This window comes from Melanerpes formicivorus, unplaced genomic scaffold (assembly GCF_026170545.1).
Source record: "Melanerpes formicivorus ecotype bairdi unplaced genomic scaffold, bMelFor1.0.p_v2 SCAF_58, whole genome shotgun sequence".
In the NCBI taxonomy this organism is placed as follows: Eukaryota; Metazoa; Chordata; class Aves; order Piciformes; family Picidae; genus Melanerpes; species Melanerpes formicivorus.
In genome coordinates this window covers 5805-18517 of record NW_027142410.1, presented here as the reverse complement: position 1 = coordinate 18517, position 12713 = coordinate 5805, and the positions used below count along the sequence as shown (strand labels likewise).

At 56.8% G+C, this 12713-nt stretch overlaps 1 long non-coding RNA gene across 2 annotated transcripts; it reads left to right on the top strand.

Moving 5' to 3' along the window:
• Window positions 1-3516: 3516 nt before the first annotated feature.
• Window positions 3517-8142, top strand: LOC137452710 (uncharacterized). Of its 2 annotated transcripts, none has more exons than XR_010990150.1 (5): window positions 3517-3579; window positions 5440-5518; window positions 6534-7038; window positions 7583-7756; window positions 8001-8142. It is a non-coding gene; the product is annotated as an uncharacterized lncRNA (long non-coding RNA). The 2 variants fall into 2 exon arrangements; XR_010990151.1 differs by lacking the exon at window positions 3517-3579 and adding an exon at window positions 5321-5346.
• The last annotated feature ends 4571 nt before the right edge of the window (window positions 8143-12713 follow it).

The following is a 12713-nucleotide window of genomic DNA, read 5'->3' as shown; positions in this document are numbered from 1 at the left end:
TAAAACAGTGGATTGTCTTTCGTGTGTGTGTGTGGTGTGCTGTTTTTTCATTGACTGGAAAAAGCTCTGCAGGGAGACCAGCTGATCTGCTCCCGAGGCACAGCAGCACCGGACCTGCTGAGCGCTGGGGGCCTGTTAAGGAGGGTCTGCTGTCATCTGAAGTGGGCTTGGGGGTATGAAAGGGGAATTTGGGGGCATGTGAAGGGTTCTGGGAGCATCTAGAGGTGTCTGGGGACCTCTGGAGGGGCTCCTGGGTCATGTCTGGAGGGTCAGGGAGGAGTGGGGGGGTCTGTGCCTCAGTGTGGTTTCGGGGTCTCTGTGTCAGGTCCCCACAGCGTGTGGGTTGCTGTGTGGCACTGCTGGAGTCTCGGTGTCCCTAGCGCCGCTGACTCTTCTGCTCACTGCTCCCACCTTGTGGGCACGGCCAGGTACTGCTTGCTGTCGCCTGCTGCCAAGGGTGTGAGTGGCCTCTGCAGGGAGGCGCAGAGAGGTATTCTGGGGCGTCTAGAGGGGCTTTGTGGGCATCGAGAGGTGTCTGGCGGCCTCTGGAGGGTCTCCGGGGGGGTCTCTGGAGGGTCCTGAAGCAGCTGAGGGGGCGGGGAGTGGTGGTGCTGTGTTAGAGGTCTCGGGGGGGTTCCAGGGTTTGGGGTCCCGCAGGATTGGGGTGGTCTCACCCCGGTATTGGGTGTCCTGCAGTCCCAGGGTCCCCCAGCCACATCTCCCCCGGCATCTCAAGGCGAGCTGCGAGCACCTCAAGGGCCTTAGAGGGTGAGAAAGGAGGGCTGGGGGCATGTAGACGGAAGTGAGGGCACCAAGACGGCACCGTCCTCCCCGTGACAGCGCCTGCCCTTCCCAAGATGGCGCCGCCCTACCCGTGACAGCGCCTGCCCTTCCCAAGATGGCGTCGATCTCCCCGTGACAGCGCCTGCCCTTTCCAAGATGGCGTCGCCCTCCCCGTGACAGCGCCTGCCCTTCCCAAGATGGCGCCGCCCTCGCCCCGTCGGCTCCGACCTAGCCAGCGTAATCCTCGTCCCCTCTGCTTTCTCCGCTCCGCATCAGCTCGGTGTGGACTCTGCTGCTCTCTGGAGTTGCTCTGTGCCTGTTGCAGGACTCTGCTATGGGTTTGAGGGTGGGCGGCAGCGAGGGGGGGGGCCGAGAAACACCAGCGGCGGGGGGGGGGGGGGTGGGTGTCGATTTGCCGCGGTCGGGAGCAGTCTACTCCCAGTTCACGAGCTGTTCTCCTGTCTCTCCCAGCTCTTGCAGGCTGACCCCAATGCCCTCAGACTCGCCCAGCGATCCCAGGGTGAACCCGGCAGCACCCAGACTCGCCCAGCGATCCCAGGGCGAACCCAGCAGCACCCAGACTCGCCCAGCGATCGTCACGTGATTAGGGGCCGCGCAAAGGAGGGGCGGGGAGCAGAGAAAGCGGCGGCGGCGCCCAGCCTCCAGCCACGCCCGCTGGAACATGCTTTCCAATTAGTACGCTACCTCTTAGGTTTCCAACCTGGGTATTCAAAGAACGCCGAGGAAAGTGGGGGCAGGTGCTTTTGCCAGGCAGCCTCCAATGAGCAGGCCCGGGGCAACGAGGAGGTGGCAGCAGCCAGCACATGCAGGCATTTCCTGGGGCTCAGTGAATGTTTAGAGCTCAGGGGCTCAGCCTGTGCTTCCGCTTCCTTTTCTTCAGCACAGGAGTTCGGTTTGGCTGTCCAGAGCCTTGCTCTGCACCCGAATGCCGTACCGAGCGTGAGGGAAAGATGAAGCAACACCCACGTAGGCACCCAGGGAAAAAGCGGAGGTTGTCTTAGGAGCCGGTTTGAGACAAAATTCACCCAACTCCTTCTGCGGTGGTGTACGGGAAAGAGTCGGTAGGGGAAGCCGCAGGACAGCCTGCAGCAAAGCTCAGGACTTGTTCCCTCGCCTCTGCCTTCTGCACGTCTCCTCGTCGGCCGCCTGTGAGCGAGACGCTTCACCAGCTGGCTTGTTTGAAATCAGCAAAGTTATGGCATGGAAGTTATCTGGTAGGAGTCGTTGCTAAACAGATGCAGTTGAAGCTTTGTATCTTCCGTTCTCTCTACTAGTTATTCTAATCTTGCCCTGTTGGTTTAGCCCATCAGTTTTCATGTTCTCTTCATCTATTAGTAGCAGAAGAAAGGGCCCCTTGATTCCAGTATTTCTTGCTGTAGTTCAGAGGTAGAGTTGGCTTTCCCTCTGACCTTTTATACTTTTACTTTGTGTTAAGTGGAACCCAAAACTGAATAGGATACTTTGTGTAAAGCTTGAGCAGCCCTTAACTTTCGAATTATTATACCGCATGCACTACTGCTTTGCAACATTCACAGGACTGTGGTGGTGTCAGATAGTTCACTTGCATTTAGTTCCTCAGGGCCCAGGCCTTCCTTTGGGCTGATGGTCTTGGCCAAAGCTGCAATGTTCAGTCCTTGCTGTGAAAGGCAGGAGGTGCTGGCTGGGCAGTTTGCTTTATTTTGTGCCTTTTTGGGGGCGACTCAAAGGGAGTGGGGGGATTGTGGGTGGGCTGGTTCTGCCACGTGGGGCAGGGGGCTGCTGCAGCAGAGGAGCAGGTGAGCGAGGGCTGGGGGCCCCCCCCTAAAGTGCTGAAAATTCTCCGAGGGGACCACACTATCTTTAAAAGTGTAAGTACTGGGGTGAGGCGAGGCGGAGGCAAACCTCTGGTTTGCAGCTGGAGAGGGAGGGCTTGGAGTGACTGGTGCGTAAGAAAGCTTTGGAAACGACCCCTGTCTGCCCTCTCTGCTTCTAAAAGGCTTTTAGCATTGGAAAATAAAAGCCAGGTGGGGGCCCGGCTGCTGCCCACGCCCAGGGAGGTGCTCAGTGCTGCCACCCGGTGTGTAACGGCCGGCAGTGCAGCCGTGCCGCGGCGTGTGCCGCCCCGTGGGAGCTCAATGCTGCCACCCTGTGTGTAACGGCCGGCAGTGCAGCCGTGCCGCGGCGTGTGCCGCCCCGGGGGAGCTCAATGTTGCCATCCGGTGTGTAACGGCCGGCAGTGCTGGCGGAACGAACGTTTTTCTGACAGCTCTTGGAGGAACGTTTCTGTACAGGTGTTCCCCAGGGCTCCTCAGCTGCTCAGAACTCAACGTGTTGTCTTGGAGGGGAATAAAACCCATGGAACGCTGAGCGTGAGGTCACAACGCAGGCACCGCCCCCCCCCCAGCGTGGCACCGCCCCCCCCAGCGTGGCACCGCCCCCCCAGCGTGGCACCGCCCCCCCAGCGTGGCACCGCCCCCCCCAGCGTGGCACCGCCCCCCCAGCGTGGCACCGCCCCCCCAGCGTGGCACCGCCCCCCCCAGCGTGGCACCGCCCCCCCAGCGTGGCACCGCCCCCCCCAGCGTGGCACCGCCCCCCCCAGCGTGGCACCGCCCCCCCCCAGCGTGGCACCGCCCCCCCAGCGTGGCACCGCCCCCCCCAGCGTGGCACCGCCCCCCCCAGCGTGGCACCGCCCCCCCCAGCGTGGCACCGCCCTCAACAACATGGCGCCAGATGCTTAAAGTGGCTCGGTGCAGGGTTGTGGCTGGTAGAGGTTGGAGCTCTTCTGCTGTGTCCCAGGTCAGTGCCAGTCTCTGCTGCTTTGGGGGGTTTCTCTATAGCAGCCGCTGGAGCTGCGCGGGGCTTGGGGGGGTGGCCACCGGCGGGGCAGCGCGGGGCTTTTGGGGGGGGGAGGGGGGCGTGTCCGGGCTTGGCCGGCGGGGCTCTGCGGGGGTGGCGGCTGCTGCCTCAACCGTACCCAGAGGCCCCGTGGGAGCTCAATGCTGCCACCCTGTGTGTAATGGCCGGCAGTGCAGCCGTGCCGCGGCGTGTGCCGCCCCGGGGGAGCTCAATGCTGCCACCCGGTGTGTAATGGCCGGCAGTGCAGCCGTGCCGCGGCGTATACCGCCCCGTGGGAGCTCAGTGCTCAACCCGGTGTGTAATGGCCGGCAGTGCAGCCGTGCCGCGGCGTGTGCCGCCCTGGGTGAGCTAATTTCTGCAGCCTAACTGCGCTGAATGCTCGAAAATTCTTAGGGGAAGAGCGGAGGGCGGAGAGCTTGACTCGAGCGTCGCTATGGATCCGGCGCCTGCGCCCTAGCCCGGCTCTGCTCGCGCCAGGGGGGCAGCGTCCCGGTGGTCGCTATGGATACGGCGCCTGCGCCGCAGCGGGTCCGGTCCCGGTGTCGCTGCCGGCCCGGGACTCCCAGGTGTGTTCCTTCCGGCGTCTGAAGGTGGTCTGGGGCCATCGGCAGGGCTTTTGGGGGTGACGGAGGAGGTCTTGGGGACACCTAAAAGGGTCTGGGGATACGTAAAGTTCTCGTGGGGCCATCGGAAAGGGTCAAGGGTCGTGGGGAGGCAGCTGGGCACCTCCGACGGACCCTTTGGGAGGTCTCTGCAGGCTCCCGTGGGAGCTGGGGGTGTCTCGGGGTGGGTTTGGGTTTGGGTTTGTGCTGCAAACAGCGTTGATAATGACTTAGAGAAAGACACACAAGAGACTCAGTAAGTCTCTTGTATCGTGCTTCTATTCTGGCGCCTGACACAGGTAGGATCATTTCAAAAGAGCTGTGTGTCTTCAGAGAGGTTTGGGCAAACTTTTATACAAAAAGTTATCTGTCTATAATGACAGAGGTCCAGATGCTGCCTATCTATACAAAGCTTATCTCTCTAAAAGAGCAGAAGTGCACATATCATGCAGGTGTCCTTTGTCTTATCCAAAAGAGCATCTTGTCCAAGACTAACAGAAGTGAATCACTGACAAATCCTGTTATTCCTTCTCTATCCAAAGGCTGTCTGCCAACCCCTCTCCCCCTCCCTGCGTCCCAGCATTTCAGCTAACAAGCGGAAAATTCTTATCAACTCTGTGGTTCTGTTAATGAGACTTTTCTGTTCATCAGTTCCCCCCTTTCTCACAGCCAACAGTATATTCCTATACTATATTTTCTTAAGGCAAACTTTGGACCCAGGCTTTCTGAGCTATCTTTCCCATGCTGACACTTGTGGAAGGTACTCTCAGATGTAGTCACCCAGTCTGATGCCCCCCAAGTCCAATTCATTGAGGCTTCCCCAAATAAAGGGGTCCTCATTTGGCCTCGAGGAAGTTCAGTGCATATCCAACAGTTAGAGAGATTAGTTTGCAAAGCCAATTCTTGCCTAACGTGTAAGTACATATTGCCTTCCCATCCCTCAATTTCCTTGCTGTGCTGCAAAGATTTTGATAGGAATTTCTAGGTATTAACTACAGCCAGGGCAATCCTTCAAGTGCCCTAGGAATGCAGTGAAAACCTTTTGGGAATTGTTCCTGCTCTGGTACTCCTCAAGCTATGAGGAGCTCTTCAGGGCAGCTCCAAGGTTAGGTTTGGATTCTCCTGGAGTCGCACACAGAACGAGTCTCACGATTCCAGTGGTCTAATTTCATAGCTGCATTTTCTTCTCTCTGCCTAGGTGACAGGACGACCTCACTAATGAAGAGAGATAGCCTGAGCTCTGCAGGAACCTTGAACCCAAGCAGCCAGTGCCTTCTGTGAGTACTAGCTGTCCTTGCTCAACGTGGAACTAGTTGAGAGCTGAAGCCAGACCACGCCATAATTCCCTCAGCTTCCTCTTCTGCAGATTAAACAGTCCCAGTTCCTTCAGCCACTCCTCGTAAGGCTTGTTATCCAGACCCCTCACCAGCTTTGTGGCCCTTCTCTGGACTCACTCTCTCACAAGGGGTGTCCTGGGGAACACCACTTGTGCCCGGCCGGCCACCGGCTGGGTTTAACTCTGTTCCCCACCGCTCTTGGGGCCCAGCCATCCATCCTGTTCTGCTGTCCAGCAGTCCCTTTGAAAAACAATCCATCTGAAAAAAGAAGTAGCAGAGAAGGAAAGTTGAAGCTGCAAGGATTGCAGTCCCCTCAGTTCTGGTTGTAGCCAGGTGGGGGTTGGTCTCTTCTCCCAGGCAAGCAGCACCAGAACAAGAGGACACAGTCTCAAGCTGTGCCAGGGGAGGTTTAGGCTGGATGTTAGGAAGAAGGTCTTCATAGAATAGAATAGAGCAGGTTGAAAGAGAGATTGGCCTTTGGAATGTGCTGCTCAGGGAGGTGGTGCCCAGGGAGTCACCATCACTGGAAGTGTTTAGAAAGAGACTGGATGAGGCACTCAGTGCCGTGGTTTAGTTGATTAGATGGTGTTGGAATGGAATGGTATGGAATGGAACGGAATAGAATAGAATAGACCAGACCGAGTTGGAAGAGACCTTCAAGATCATCGTGTCCAACCTATCATCCAACACCACCTAATCAACTAAACCAAGCAACCAGGCACCCTATCCAGTCTCCTCCTGAACACCTCCAAAGATGGTGACTCCACCACCACCCTGGGCAGCCCATTCCAATGGGCCATCACTCTCTCTGTGCAGAACCTCTTCCTAACCTCTAGCCTAAACCTCCCCTGGTGCAGCCTGAGACTGTGTCCTCTTGCTGGGCCTGGTGATGATCAAAGTTCTTTTCCAAGCTGCTTACTCCTGTTTGGTTTTATTCTCCTGCATGAATTGTCAGTTCAAAGCACTCGAGAGAAATGGTGTGATGGCTGTGCTGCCAAGCATCAGACTGGGGACCGAAAGACAACCTCCTGTGGATCGATGTACCGGGATATTCCAGGAACCTCTGTGCTGCCACAGACCTGGACTTAAACTCGTTCCAGATGCCGCGGTGTGTTCCGCATGACAATCGCACTCGGCACGTGAAGAGTGGCCAAGAGACTTCCCTTGTTTCCTTTGTGGAAGGCTTTTGTGTGTCCCCCGGCCCCGGGGGCCGTGTTCCTCTCGGGCAGGCTGCGGACGAGGCTGCCCTCGGCAGCAGGCGTGCCGCAAGCGGAGCGGCGAAGCTGTGTTCCTGGCAGTTCTCTCTCCGCCTGGATCAGGACGAAGGTGCCGGCCGACAAGGACTTGCACTGACACAGGGTCAGAGAGCTGAGAGCACCAAAGGGTTTAATTGGTGAGAGCAACAGACTTGGTTGCTGCCACCCGCTGCTAAGTGGCCCCCACGTGGGGTTTGGAGGCAGGTAAAGGTTTCTTTTGGCGTGTGAAGGGGTTTTGTGGGCATCTAGAAGGGGTGTGGAGCCCCCTGAAAGGGTCTGGGATAGTGTCAGGGGGTTCTGGGCTGGTCCACCAGCGGGTCTGGGGACATTGGAAGCATCTGGGGGTACCTAAAGTGGAGCTGGGTGTTTCAGATGGGGGGTTTGGGTGCAACCAAAGGGGTTTTGTGGGCATCTAAGTTGGAGAATCTGTGGGGGTCCTGAAGGAGTTGGGGGGTTCTCAGTGAGGTTTTGGAGTCTCTATGGAGTCCCTGTTGTATCTTGGGTCTGCTGTGGGATTGGTAGTGACTGGGTGCTCCGGTTTTGGTGGCTCCAGGGCAGCAGGTACCCACAGGGCTGTGCCTTGCTTTATGTTCCCCAGCTGTGGGCCAAGCAGGAGCCCCAGGGGAAGGGAATTTCAGCATGTGGCGGGTGATAGTGGAGGCGACTTCCTGACAAAATGGCTTTGGGGGTTTGGTTAGGTCTTGTTTTTATGGTTGACTCACTCTTGCTTTCTTTCCTTTTTTTTCAGGGAGCTTAACTGCTTTGCCTGAGGACCAGTTGCAGATTTGTATTCGGCCTCAGCCACAAGCCCTGACACGGAGCGGGGTGCTTTGGTGTCAGAATGTGGAGCTGTTGGAAACCCAATTGCTCACTGAAAAAAAGAAAAGGAATAATTTGTCATAAAAAAATCCCCACAGTTCCTGTAAGCTTTCGAGTTCCTACTTAATAATATAAAGCAGTTTGTGGTTTGGTTGGTTTGGTTTTTTTCTTGTTGTGCTGCAAAGATTTTGATAGGAATTTCTAGGTATTAACTACAGCCAGAGCAAGCCTCTACTTGCCCTGGGAACGCAGTGAAAACCTTTTGGGAATTGGTTCTGCTCTGTTACTCCTCAAGCTATGAGCAGACACACAGGCAGTTGTTAACAGAGTTTCTTTGTGCATTCCAGGTCTGGTGTGTTCAGACCGGCAGGATCTTCCTGGGCCATCCGATTACGGTTTCCGTTGACACTTTTCAGCCCTTACATCCGGTTTGCCGACAGAGGACGTTGGTTTGTGGGCCCTGGCAGCGACACTTTTCCAAAGAGGAGCTCTAAGGCCAGCTGCAAGGTTAGGTTTGGATTCTCCTGGGGTGCCTGTGCTTGAAAGCCCCCCAGAGGCCGTGCAGAGTGGTGCTCGCAGTAGCTCTGTGCAAGTCTGCCGTGGGCTCAGGAGGCCAGTATCTAGAGAGAGGGAAGGACAGAGACACTTCTAAGACAGTTTTAAAGAAATAATTATGAGAAGAGGCAAATTAATTCTGGGGACTCATGTGATATATCTGTTCAAGAGAAAAAAAAATGAAGGAGGTTTCTGACCATAACCAGGCTGACAAAGCACAGTAATGTGGTTTCCTATGGGATTCAACTCCTTCTGCATTGCACAGGACACTTCAACAGCTGTCCTGACAAGCTCTAAGTAATGAACTTAATCCACCCTGTGCGAGCAATGGGGCAAAAGATTACAAAATCCATGTATGCAGTTGAGATGTGTTACGTTGGGACGCCCAGGATAGAGCTCATCAAGCTCTCCTAGTGTTTAGACGCAAGATGGAAGAAGGAAGGGGGAAGACAGAGCAGAAGGTCTATTTAAATATGAAACTCCTAGGCTGAAAGAAAAGAAAAACATTTTAAAGAGCACTCAGTGAGACTCTGTCACCAGCATAGCTAATCACAGAATCACTGAGTGTTAGGGGTTGGAAGGGACCCCAAAATAGCATCCGGTCCAACCCCTGTGCCAGTGCAGGATCACCTGGGGCGGGTTTTGAATGTCTCCAGAGACTCCACTAACTCTCTGGGCAGCCTGCTCCAGGGCTCTGGCACACACAGTGAAAAGGTTTTCCCTTCTGTTCCTGTGGAACTTCCTCCTTTTATTCGTCGGACGCAGCGAAGCCGCTGGGTCGTGTTGCTGCGGCAAGGTGACCCACCCTGTAGTTCAGGGCCTGGGTCTGTGCCTTCATGGCAGCCTGTTCCCTTGGCACCCTGTCAGCTTAACAGCCCTGTGCTCGGGGCCTGTGTGACGAGTTGTGGAGCCCTCCATCCCCCTTCTGTCCCCAGCAGCAGCCCAAGGTCCCTGTAAGCAGGGCTGGGGAGGCTGCTTTAGGCAGCTAACAGGAACCAACCTTGCCTGGCCCTTAGGGGGCTGAGGTCAGTCCCTGGGCTCCTGAAGAGGTGGTGTTGCGCTGCTGCCAGGAGGGCCGGCCCGTAGGTGGGGCACGGGCCAGAGCCTGTGGCTCTCTGTGGGGCTTTTTGGGAGTGCTGCTGAGGCCTCACTCTGTCCTGTTGGCATCCTTTGTCAGGGTAGCCAGATCCTAGGCCTGATGTCTGTCGTTAGCTCAATCGCAGAATTTGCTCGTCTGCTGTTCCTGTCCGTAAATTTTTGCCAGTGCTTCTGTAATAAAAAGGTTTTTATTTCTCCTGTAACTTGCAAGCTGGTGACCTCCTTAGGAGCACCACTGTGTTGTTCACAAAGTTCTTTGCTGTTGCAAAGCTGGGAGAAGTGTGAGGTTCAGCTGATGAAGTTTCTCTCTTTAGGGGTGTCTGCTCAGCCGTCCTCTTCCTGGATCTCGGAGCTTTGTCTCTCCCTGTTTGCGGTGCCCCGACAAGGACTTGTGCCGACACATCCTCGGGAAGCTGAAACCACCAAAGGGTTTAATGGGTGAGAGCAAAGCTCAGCTGTGTGCTGAAGCTGCAAACCTTGCCCAGAAGGCTGTCCCCGGCTCGGGGTGATAAAAAGAACAGGAGCGTAGCCGCTCGGCTGTCTTTCCTTCTGTGATGCCACAGCGGGGTGGGCGAGGATACAGCAGAGGAGCAGTGAGGGAGGGGTGAGGGCAGCCTCCCACAAAGGCTGCTTGCAGACCTGAAATGCCAAATGTTTGAAATGCCAGGACGTTCTTGGAGGGGAGGGAAAGCCCCGGGAAAGTGTAAGAGTGAGTGTGAGGTGTTCCAGCAGAGGAACAGCGGTGCTGCTTATTGAGAGATTGCAGAAGGGCAGTGATTTGTGTGCAGAAAGGCCTTGACGTGACCCCCCTCTGTTCTGTAGAAAGGCTTCTAGAGGAGAAAAGCACATCCTGAGCAGAGCCACGGGGGGGTGTGGGGTGTGGTTTGAAGCAGAAATAGCAACTGTCTCTCAATTAAAACAGTGGATTGTCTTTCGTGTGTGTGTGTGGTGTGCTGTTTTTTCATTGACTGGAAAAAGCTCTGCAGGGAGACCAGCTGATCTGCTCCCGAGGCACAGCAGCACCGGACCTGCTGAGCGCTGGGGGCCTGTTAAGGAGGGTCTGCTGTCATCTGAAGTGGGCTTGGGGGTATGAAAGGGGAATTTGGGGGCATGTGAAGGGTTCTGGGAGCATCTAGAGGTGTCTGGGGACCTCTGGAGGGGCTCCTGGGTCATGTCTGGAGGGTCACGGAGGAGTGGGGGGGTCTGTGCCTCAGTGTGGTTTCGGGGTCTCTGTGTCAGGTCCCCACAGCGTGTGGGTTGCTGTGTGGCACTGCTGGAGTCTCGGTGTCCCTAGCGCCGCTGACTCTTCTGCTCACTGCTCCCACCTTGTGGGCACGGCCAGGTACTGCTTGCTGTCGCCTGCTGCCAAGGGTGTGAGTGGCCTCTGCAGGGAGGCGCAGAGAGGTATTCTGGGGCGTCTAGAGGGGCTTTGTGGGCATCGAGAGGTGTCTGGCGGCCTCTGGAGGGTCTCCGGGGGGGTCTCTGGAGGGTCCTGAAGCAGCTGAGGGGGCGGGGAGTGGTGGTGCTGTGTTAGAGGTCTCGGGGGGGTTCCAGGGTTTGGGGTCCCGCAGGATTGGGGTGGTCTCACCCCGGTATTGGGTGTCCTGCAGTCCCAGGGTCCCCCAGCCACATCTCCCCCGGCATCTCAAGGCGAGCTGCGAGCACCTCAAGGGCCTTAGAGGGTGAGAAAGGAGGGCTGGGGGCATGTAGACGGAAGTGAGGGCACCAAGACGGCACCGTCCTCCCCGTGACAGCGCCTGCCCTTCCCAAGATGGCGCCGCCCTACCCGTGACAGCGCCTGCCCTTCCCAAGATGGCGTCGATCTCCCCGTGACAGCGCCTGCCCTTTCCAAGATGGCGTCGCCCTCCCCGTGACAGCGCCTGCCCTTCCCAAGATGGCGCCGCCCTCGCCCCGTCGGCTCCGACCTAGCCAGCGTAATCCTCGTCCCCTCTGCTTTCTCCGCTCCGCATCAGCTCAGTGTGGACTCTGCTGCTCTCTGGAGTTGCTCTGTGCCTGCTGCAGGACTCTGCTATGGGTTTGAGGGTGGGCGGCAGCGAGGGGGGGGGCCGAGAAACACCAGCGGCGGGGGGGGGGGGGGGGTGGGTGTCGATTTGCCGCGGTCGGGAGCAGTCTACTCCCAGTTCACGAGCTGTTCTCCTGTCTCTCCCAGCTCTTGCAGGCTGACCCCAATGCCCTCAGACTCGCCCAGCGATCCCAGGGTGAACCCGGCAGCACCCAGACTCGCCCAGCGATCCCAGGGCGAACCCAGCAGCACCCAGACTCGCCCAGCGATCGTCACGTGATTAGGGGCCGCGCAAAGGAGGGGCGGGGAGCAGAGAAAGCGGCGGCGGCGCCCAGCCTCCAGCCACGCCCGCTGGAACATGCTTTCCAATTAGTACGCTACCTCTTAGGTTTCCAACCTGGGTATTCAAAGAACGCCGAGGAAAGTGGGGGCAGGTGCTTTTGCCAGGCAGCCTCCAATGAGCAGGCCCGGGGCAACGAGGAGGTGGCAGCAGCCAGCACATGCAGGCATTTCCTGGGGCTCAGTGAATGTTTAGAGCTCAGGGGCTCAGCCTGTGCTTCCGCTTCCTTTTCTTCAGCACAGGAGTTCGGTTTGGCTGTCCAGAGCCTTGCTCTGCACCCGAATGCCGTACCGAGCGTGAGGGAAAGATGAAGCAACACCCACGTAGGCACCCAGGGAAAAAGCGGAGGTTGTCTTAGGAGCCGGTTTGAGACAAAATTCACCCAACTCCTTCTGCGGTGGTGTACGGGAAAGAGTCGGTAGGGGAAGCCGCAGGACAGCCTGCAGCAAAGCTCAGGACTTGTTCCCTCGCCTCTGCCTTCTGCACGTCTCCTCGTCGGCCGCCTGTGAGCGAGACGCTTCACCAGCTGGCTTGTTTGAAATCAGCAAAGTTATGGCATGGAAGTTATCTGGTAGGAGTCGTTGCTAAACAGATGCAGTTGAAGCTTTGTATCTTCCGTTCTCTCTACTAGTTATTCTAATCTTGCCCTGTTGGTTTAGCCCATCAGTTTTCATGTTCTCTTCATCTATTAGTAGCAGAAGAAAGGGCCCCTTGATTCCAGTATTTCTTGCTGTAGTTCAGAGGTAGAGTTGGCTTTCCCTCTGACCTTTTATACTTTTACTTTGTGTTAAGTGGAACCCAAAACTGAATAGGATACTTTGTGTAAAGCTTGAGCAGCCCTTAACTTTCGAATTATTATACCGCATGCACTACTGCTTTGCAACATTCACAGGACTGTGGTGGTGTCAGATAGTTCACTTGCATTTAGTTCCTCAGGGCCCAGGCCTTCCTTTGGGCTGATGGTCTTGGCCAAAGCTGCAATGTTCAGTCCTTGCTGTGAAAGGCAGGAGGTGCTGGCTGGGCAGTTTGCTTTATTTTGTGCCT